This window comes from Lacerta agilis, chromosome 3 (assembly GCF_009819535.1).
Source record: "Lacerta agilis isolate rLacAgi1 chromosome 3, rLacAgi1.pri, whole genome shotgun sequence".
Classification (NCBI taxonomy): domain Eukaryota; kingdom Metazoa; phylum Chordata; class Lepidosauria; order Squamata; family Lacertidae; genus Lacerta; species Lacerta agilis.
The window spans coordinates 80,480,517-80,489,958 of record NC_046314.1 but is presented as its reverse complement, the minus strand read 5'-3'; the positions used below and the strand labels follow the sequence as shown (position 1 = coordinate 80,489,958).

Sequence of the window (9,442 nt, the reverse complement as noted above, 5' to 3'; positions counted from 1 at the left end):
TTTCATGATGCAGAATATTGTTCTGCATTTTGACTTGTAATTACGTTGTTGAATTGCATCTGTAATCCAGACTGTAATGCCATGTTACTCTGTGTGTGGATACCATCTCGCTGAGCAAAGGAGAAAAATCTACCAACTCACTTTTGGAGACGGAAACTATTTGGTAAGGCTGTGGCCCAGCATCTGGACTCTGCATATTGAGGTCACTTACATGATTTGAAATCACATTTCATTTCATTGTATTGTAATGCAGTAACTTTGTGTTGAATTGTTTAGCAGCTGCCCAGCTCAGAAGAAATAGAAGATCTCAACTTTGCTCTCAGAATTGGATTCACTTCACATACCCAGACATTACATGCCTGAATGAACTCCTGAGCCGCAAAATACTGTTTTGTGAAGGTTTTCCCTTACTCAGCTTGTCAAGATATGAAGTAAATGTTTGCATGGATCTATATAAAAGGCTTATCTGTAAATTGAAAATAAACCCAGTATGATAAAATATATTGCCATTTTCCCCTTTGTTCTTTAAATAAGTGGTTCTACAAGTTGTTGTTTTGTGTGAACATTCAGACAGCTGGTTCTTCAGTTAATTTCCCATTTGCACCGCACTGGAAATTAAATCAAGCCATGAATTATGCAGCATTATGATAAAACTTTGCTTAAATATTCAGCAGGTTAAACATTGTGTGTAACTTAGGTTCTTTCAATTTTAAAAGAAAACAGAATGGTAAAAATGCTTTGAAAACTTCTGGTTTCTTTCCATGATGTTTTAAAAGATCCAGGCCCAGGGTCCACAAATAAAGTTAGTGTGTGTAAAGTGGGATATGAGTGAACTGTTAAAAAACAAGAAAAGGGTTTATGCTAATTTAAAATGCAGTTGAATTAAGTAAATTTATGGTGGAGGTACAGTTAGCTACACTATTGCACTAGCACTTCTATGCTGACCCAGAACATTACACAGGTACAAAAGTAGGAATTGCTGCTTCTTGTTGTTTAGTCGTGTCCGACTCTTTGTCCAGGCACTTCTGTCTTCCACTGCCTCCCGCAGTTTGGTCAGACTCATGTTGGTAGCCTCGAGAACACTGTCCAAACATCTCGTCCTCTGTCGTCCCTTTCTTGTGCCCTCAATCTTTCCCAACATCAGGGTCTTTTCCAGGGAGTCTTCTCATGAGGTGGCCAAATTATTGGATCCTCAGCTTCAGGATCTGTCCTTCCAGTGAACACTCAGAGCTGATTTCCTTCAGAATGGATCGGTTTGATCTTCTTGCAGTCCATGGGACACTCAAGAGTCTCCTCCAGCACCATAATTCAAAAGCATCAATTCTTCAGCGATCAGCCTTCTTTATGGTCCAACTCTCACTTCCATACATCATCACTACTGGGAAAACCATAGCTTTAACTATACGGACCTTTGTCAGCAAGGTGATGTCTCTGCTTTTTAAGATGCTGTCTAGGTTTGTCATTGCTTTTCTCCCAAGAAGCAGGCGTCTTTTAATTTCGTGAATGCTGTCACCATCTGCAGTGATCATAGAACCCAAGAAAGTAAAATTCCTAGCAACCACCATTACCAATATAAGAAGCAAGATAGCATAAAGGAAGAGGTGGGATTGTGGTTGCTTTGCTTGTCTGTATCCATAGGTTACTGACATCTCTGAAGCCAATTTTGCTGCTACAGTTCTATAGACTCTGCTTGATAGTATATATAAACAGGATTTCAGGTGGTGGGGCAGCATAGACATGCTTCTTTGCTTGGAATATCAACAGATGCAGTAGAGGTCACACTGCTGTTGCAGCTACACACATCTGTGGATTCGTGGTTCTTATCAAAGCAGTAAGTTTAGTAAACATTTTCTGCCTCTCATAACGTATTCCAGTGAAATCAATAAACACTGGTTTCATCTGATATTTCTTCCAATTTTATCCTTCAAAGAGTTACAGGTGCTCTCTTCTGTCCATTTTATAATAACAGTTCTATGAGGTATATTGAGCTAAGAAATAGTGACTGGATTAAGGCTACCCAATGAGCTTCAGAGCTGAGGAGGTATCTCTTCCACACTAGTGTTGTCCAATGTCTTCCAGATGTTGGATTACAGTTCCCATAATCCCTGACAAAAAGCCATGCTTTCTGGGGCTGATGGGAGTTGTAGTCCAACAGTGTCTCGAGGGTGCACCACATTGGCTATCCCTGCATTACACCACAATCTCTTGTTATTTTCTTATCCATATTACCTACCATGACTGCTTTCCCCCTCACAAACTTGGATTGAAACTCCTACTTCATGTATAAGAATGCTCCAAAAGGAAGGGGGAAGAGCCTTTTTTATTCTAAATGCCTTCATTTTATTGATAAAATTAGTTTAAAAATGTAACGGGTAACTTAACTGATGTCAATTCATTTTGAGAGAAGTTATTTCACAGTTCTATGTTAAAACTGCATTACAGAAGAAAATTATACTGAATAGCAAGATAGTATAAGAGTTTGCCTGTGCACGTGAATTGACAATGTGTAACGGAAACAAATCGCAATGACAAGGGATTGCCCTTACAGTGGACGCTCGGGTTGCGAATGCGATCTGTGCGGGAGGCATGTTCTCAACCCCCGCTGCTGCGTCTGTGCGCGAGCGCGACACAATTCGTTGTTTCTGTGCATGCGCGAGCACCGAAACCCAGAAGTAACCCGTTCCATTACTTCCAGATTTGGCGCGGTGTGCAACCCGAAATCATGCAACCTGAAGCAGCCGTAACTCAAGGTATGACTGTATTAACAAAAATTAACTAATCACAGGGCCTCGGTATCCATCTGGCATTTCTTAAAATATTTTAAATGTGAAATTGCTGATCTTTTAACAAAAATATAGTTCCTAAGATCAGACACTCTCTGAGGACTATAAAGTAGCCAACTTTTTTGGGGTGGGGGGAGGGATGTGGGAAATAACAGGCCAGTTCCCGGGTATCTTAACATCTGTTCCAGGAAAATTGGTGGAAAGCATTATTAAAGATAGAATTGTGAGGTATATTAAAGTACAAGAGTTGTTGAAACAAAACCAGCATGACTTCTGCAAGGGTAAGTCCTGTCTGAACATTCTACAGTTCTCTGAGAATGTCAACAAGCATATCTGTTGAGGTGACCCAGTTGATACTGTGTACTTAAACTTCTAAAAAGCTTTTGATATCCTGAGTAAGCTTAACAGACATGAAATGAGAGGTCCTCTTATGGATCAGGAATTGGTTAAGTAGCAAGAAGCACAAAGTTAGACTAAATGGACAGTTCTCCCAATGGAGGACTCCCAAGGATAAGTATCGGACATGTGCTTCTTAATGTATTAATTAATGATCTAGAGTTTGGGGTGAGCAGGGAGGTAGCCATGTTTGCTGCTTGATAGCAAGTTGTTCAATGTAGCTAAAAGGAATTGCAGGCAGTTCCAAAAGGATATCGAAACTGGGTGAATGGGCAGTAAAATGGCAAATCAATTCAAAGTAAAGTGCAGAGAGATCCTACTTTTAAGTACTCTATATGCTAATAAGACCTGAATTTTCAGTGACTGTCCAGGAATGAGACACTGTGGGCCATAGAGGATAAGCGTGCACCAAATGGCAAAATGGTGTCCACATTTGGGATCTTTAAAACTGCCAATGTAATGTTACACATATCTGGTGAGATCACACTTGAAATACTGTGTGCAGTTTTGGTCACCTCAAGTTGGAAAAGGTTCAGAAAAAGGCAACCAAATTGGATCAAGGGACTGGAACAACTGTGTAAGGAAAGGTTGACAACTTTCAGGGCTCCATTAATTTAGAAAAGAGGTGAGTACACTTGATCTTATCCAAAAGGCCAATAAGTGATGATAAGGATGTATCAAATGATGTATAGTAGGAAGAAGAACTCCATTCTAGAATTCCGACCATCCAATGAAGCCGAAAGCTGGAAGTTTCAGGACAAACTATTTCTGGTCCTAGAAAAAGGGGACAGCTGGCTGTGTACAGGTGTAGTGACACATGTTGACTTCTCTTGTCAAATACAGTTTAATTTCTTGTAAGCACTAGAAAATATATCTGGTCAGCACCTACCTTAGTAAACAAAGATCATTGAGGTGGTATTCTGCAATTTGAGTGAAGGTTAATGATGTTTAAGTTTATGCAAGTTGAATTAAGTTCTAGGGATTCAGAATAAATTGTTTCAGGTTATTAACGTACATGCATCTAGTCTTATTTTTCTTGTTACAGATCTGGGATTCTTGTTGGGGAGACAATGGCATAGTTGCATTGAGGCATATAAGTAACCTCTTGAATACTGTGGGTATTGTTCTCTGGCACATTTCTTATTTTCATCTGAATAAGAATAGAATGTGATTGCATAATACATGTGGATTAGTGTGTTGCTACATTTGATTTAAGTGGTCATCTGCCACTTTACTAACGCCAAGCATTTGCTTAGATTTGAGAACTAAATTTTAAATACTTGGGGGCAAATAAATATTGGTATGGATACATTTCAGGGCACTTAGGTGGAATCTACACAAATATAAAAATCATTCTGAAAATGCTTTTTTTTAAAGAACATTTTTAAAAATGCATTGAATTTTCCATAAGGCTCACTATCACTATTTAGTGTCACATTGTATATTGCACTTAAAACACACTTAATAGGTTTTATTTGCCGCTGTATAGTTGAGTCCTTAGATTAAAAAGTACAGGTAGTTAAAGTGCAAACAAGCTATTTTAATTCATTTTTTTTCAGTGAGTCTTGAGTATGACTAACGTTGGATATCAGTCTTAAGTCTTTCTAGACAAGGAGTTGTTTTCACATTAGAGTGATTTAGACTTGTGTGCACACACCATTTTGAGCACACCCACCCACGCATCTTAGGAACTGTAGTTTGCACCTCATTGAGCTACAATTCCCAGCACTCTTATCACACTACTGTTCTTACGATTCTTCAGGTGTGTGTTTTAAATGTATGGTGCATATGCAGTCATAGTGATTTGTGTCACATCCTGATGATGTTTTGCAACTTGTTTGATCATTCCTGGGATCTTGCCCGTTAGCTGCTGAATTAGTGTGCCTTCTCCCTCACTGCCCTAATTGCAGGGGAGCCTGTTGGTTACTGCATGGAGGTCCAATGTAGTCCTTTCCAGGTGTTTTGAACTGTAGCTCTCAGCCAGCATGGTCTGTACTTTGGAATGATGGTAGTTGTAAACAACATTTGGAGGGCACTGCATTGACTACCCCTTGATTAGTGTCTCTTGAGAGCACTTAAAGAGCAACACATTCTTCCTCCTGCTGGTGTCTGACATTTACATTTACATTTTTAAAAGTTTGGGGTGGGGATTGCATTCTTCCATGGATAGGGATTTTGCATCTTCACCCTCACTCCAAAAGCTACTGGTAGTCTCTATGCATAAAAGTTATCTTTTCCCTCCACCCCAGGAAAAAAATACAAAAATGACACCATCCGAACAAGCAAAGTACAATGCTGATTCTCAAGTTTTTAGCTTTAACACTGGGAGGAAGTCCTCTGAATCTTGTTTAACATTTAGTTGAAAAGTCAGCAGCTGAACATAGGTTAGTGGAACAGAAATAAGACTGGTTGCCAAAATACCTGGCAATATTAGAATTGAGGGGGGGGGGGATATTTTAAGTAACTTCCAAGCTGCTGTTTTTAAAAGTATGGAAACAGGGCAATCCCTTATGCACAGCAGAAGCCTCCAGCATAGACAAAATAAAACGGGTAAGGACAGGGCAAAAAGCAATTGTTTGATAAATATGCAAAGTGTTCACTTTTGATGACCACCCTTTTATTTTTAGTTTATTTGAGCAATTCCGATACTTCCTGAGAACGTTTGAACAGATCTAACAATAACAAGGTTGGTATTTATTTGCATGAACTGTGTTCCCTGGGGGCTGGGGTGAGTTTTCCTGCCCAGTTCTTCCTGTCCTGAAGATATACTGGAGTGGAATATTTCAGGTGAGCATAATGTAAAAGAAAAAGAGGTAGATAACAAAAATGAAGGTTAATTATCCATAGTTACCTGTTACTATAAAATTTCTGGTATCATCACTGAAATGTGTTAAATCACTGTTTTAAACAAATACATTAAAATGCTTATTGTAAAATTACTCTGGTGTCTGGGTTTTCTTTTTGCACCATGACATTATTTCAGCAACTTTTTTTTAGTAACTACCTCAGTGTGGGGTACCTGCAGCCCCAAATGTTGGACTCCAACTTACATCAGTCCTGGCCAACATGGCCAATGTTTGTAAGAGATTATGGGAGTGGTAGTTCAGCAACTTCTGGAGAGCAATCCCCCCCCCCAGCCCTGAACTACATAATGAACTTTATTTCAGTGCAAAGCAGCAAGTGTCTTATTCCTTATCTCAATGTAAAAACTGATTAAAAATCCAAATGTTAAATCAGGACCTGACTGATACAGTGCTTCCAGTCACTACCGGTATTTCATGAAGCCTGTCTAGCAATTGTTTTAGAAATGATGCCTTGGATCCAAGGAAGCATGGGGCTGCTGAACCATGTCGTGCATGGTGCTATAGAAAAGGTGGATAGGTCTCCCATAATACTAGACTCTGGCATCAGGCATTAAAGTTGAATGGTGAGAGATTCAGGACAGACAAAAGGAAGTACTGGTACTTCAAACAGCATTCAGTTTAACAATGGAATTCATTGCCACTGTATCTAGTCTGATGCTTCTGAAAATGAATTGCTGGGAAGCATGAGTAGGAGGGAAGGGTGCATGCTGTTGTGCTCATTCCTTGCCTGTGGGCTTCCCATAGGCTGCCTACTAAACAGAATGCTGGATAGGCCTTTGGAGTGATGATCCAGTCAGGGTAGGGGGGGGGCAATATATCTCTCACGAATCTCCTACAACACAATTATGTTTCAGGAAATGAATGCAGCTAAAAGTGGGATATTCATGCAGGTATAAGCTTTCCCACAAAATGCTAGATTACATGGACATTCGGTCTGAGCCAGCAAGGCTTTTTTCTTAGGTTATGACTTCCCCAACCTCTCTTGCTCCCAGCAGCTTACCAAGTTCCACAAAAAACATCCTGAGGGTTGGGAAACGCTCCTGAATGGGTAAAGAAAGGTTCGTGGAAAGTTGTGGATGTCTAAAAAGCAGACAGAAGCACCTCCTGTGAGCAGGATGTCTTATTTTTTGGGTGATTCTTTTTCCTAATCAGGAGGGTCACTCAAGAGAGGCTTCTTGGAGAGCTGGGGAAGTTGCCTTCTTATAGCCTCTCACCAGCGCTTTGATTGCTCCAAAATGACATCATGCCAAAGAAGAGAGGTTCTGATTCTGCTAGCTGATATAACAGATCTTGGATAAAGTTTATCTTCCACAATCTAAACCTGAAAATATGGCAAGGCAGTACCTCTACAAGTGGCATCATTCTGCATTTTGGGATGGCCAACTGCAGCCATATAAATCTGAGGTCTTCTGGTTCAATGCCAAATCATACCTAGATCACTTGGCTGTTTAGGTCTCTCTGGTGTGAGTCCAGCCTCATCCTACCTATGTGGTAGATTTACTGTATTGTCGAGAAAATTTGCTGTACTGCCCACCCCCACCCCCCAGGTTTGTATTTTGCATAAAGCCTTTGGAGCAGGCCAGTTCTTCAGGGCTACAAATTCTTCTTTGCCCACTATATCTTTTCATCCAAGATGTATCTCAAGCATGTAAATTATTTGTGGCACATTTTGTTTGAGCTCAAAGTGGCATTTTACAGTTTATCTTGGAACATTTGTGAACTTACTGGTTCCTTTTCAAACATATACTATGAAGCACCTTTTCAGCTAGTCTCCCAGGGCCCAGCTAGATAGGATTTGCCCTTTCCTAAAGAACACCCTTGACAGTAGCATTGAGAGCTTTGGGTTGCCTCGTTTCTGCTGTAGCTGCTTTATTACCTGGGATCAACCCTTTGATCTGCTAAGAAGCACTGCTGGGCAAACCCTATTTTTCCTTGCAGAGACCATTTTCTTGCCATAAACAAAATGAAGTATTCACACACGCACATCCGCCTGAGTTATTAGCAAACTCACAAAGAACAATTATCATTTGACAGTTCTCACTTTATAAACCATGACAGGAGGAAGATGGGTGAAGTTGGCAGAATGAGAGAAAGTGGTCATCAATGGTGGGGCAGGGAGTAATAGGGCATAAGAAATAAAGCACTAAAACTGCTACTGGACTATGCAAGGCAGATATATTTAAAGTTATGGCCTGACTTTGCTCCAAGGAGTTCATGGTGGTGTACATGGTTCTTCACCTATCCTCACAACAACCATTTGAGGTAGGTTGAATTACTTTGGGGGTGGGATTCATATACAGAATATAACATGGAGCAAAGACTTGTTGTTTGACCCCCATCATCCCTGACCTTTGCCTTAGCTGGCTGGGGCTAATGGGAGTCCAACATCTGAAAAGTCACAGGTTCCTTCTTTGCATGTTAAAGAAATGGCTAGCTGTTCTTCTTATCCTTGATATATATATTACAATCCTGTTTTCATAAGATGTGTGACTAGCAAAAGAAAAATAAAATACAGCGGATGGAAAGGGGCCTTGCCATCTCTTATTTCACCATCCTACAGACTGGCTGGCTATAAATGGAAGGCTTAGGCAAGCTGGAATCCTATGCTTGCTTGCCTGGGAATAAGAATGTTAAGAGGCAGTGTGGCTTATTTCTGAGTGGACACATTGCAATGTTAGCAGCACTGCGCTAGGGAGATCAGTGGGCGAGGTTTTCCTCTCTTCCCTGATTATCACATCTGCAATCTGAAGTGGTACAGTCCTGTAACAGTTTTACCTGCTCTAATTTTTTGCGCTCGTGAGAAGACCCTGTGTCATACTTTTATTTCCCAGTTTGCAAAAGTGGTAATAGCTACTGCAAAATTACCACTTTTCGGGGCTGAAAGTGGTAATTTGCAATAGCTATTGTTGGCCGCCACTATATACTATTTTCATCATGCTTCAGCAATCCTCAATAACTAGAAGAGATTCCATTTCTCACGAGGGCGCCAATATTTGCTCCTTCCATAAACGCTCTACGGCTAGGAGAGTAGCGAAAGTGAACCATTGCATGCTGGTTCGTGTAGTTTCACAAAGCGGAAACGCCCGTCTCTTGAAGTAGTTTGTCCCTTCTCCCACAACGTCCGCTCCTCCTCCTTTCAAGGACCAGGTCCCCCCCACTACTTCCCAACGTGGTTCCTTTATATAGAGATAGGAAAGGGAAAGCGAGAAAGTCCTCTTAGGGCTGTCCAACAGTTGTGCCTGAAGAAAATATTTTTTGACACTCAGAAATATAACTTCCTGCGTTAAGGGATAAAAAGAGAGGCTTTCTTAGACCAATATGAACCGTTAGAGGCAGAGCATGAGGGAACAGCAGGGTTTTCAAGGCGCAGAGCGGAGCATTTTTTTCAATCAGGCGAGA

General features: G+C 40.6%; 1 long non-coding RNA gene across 1 annotated transcript; it reads left to right on the top strand.

Moving 5' to 3' along the window:
- Nucleotides 1–5: 5 nt before the first annotated feature.
- On the top strand, nucleotides 6–503 carry LOC117044090. Its single transcript, XR_004426270.1, has 2 exons — nucleotides 6–163; nucleotides 277–503. It is a non-coding gene; the product is annotated as an uncharacterized LOC117044090 (long non-coding RNA).
- Nucleotides 504–9,442: the final 8,939 nt, after the last annotated feature.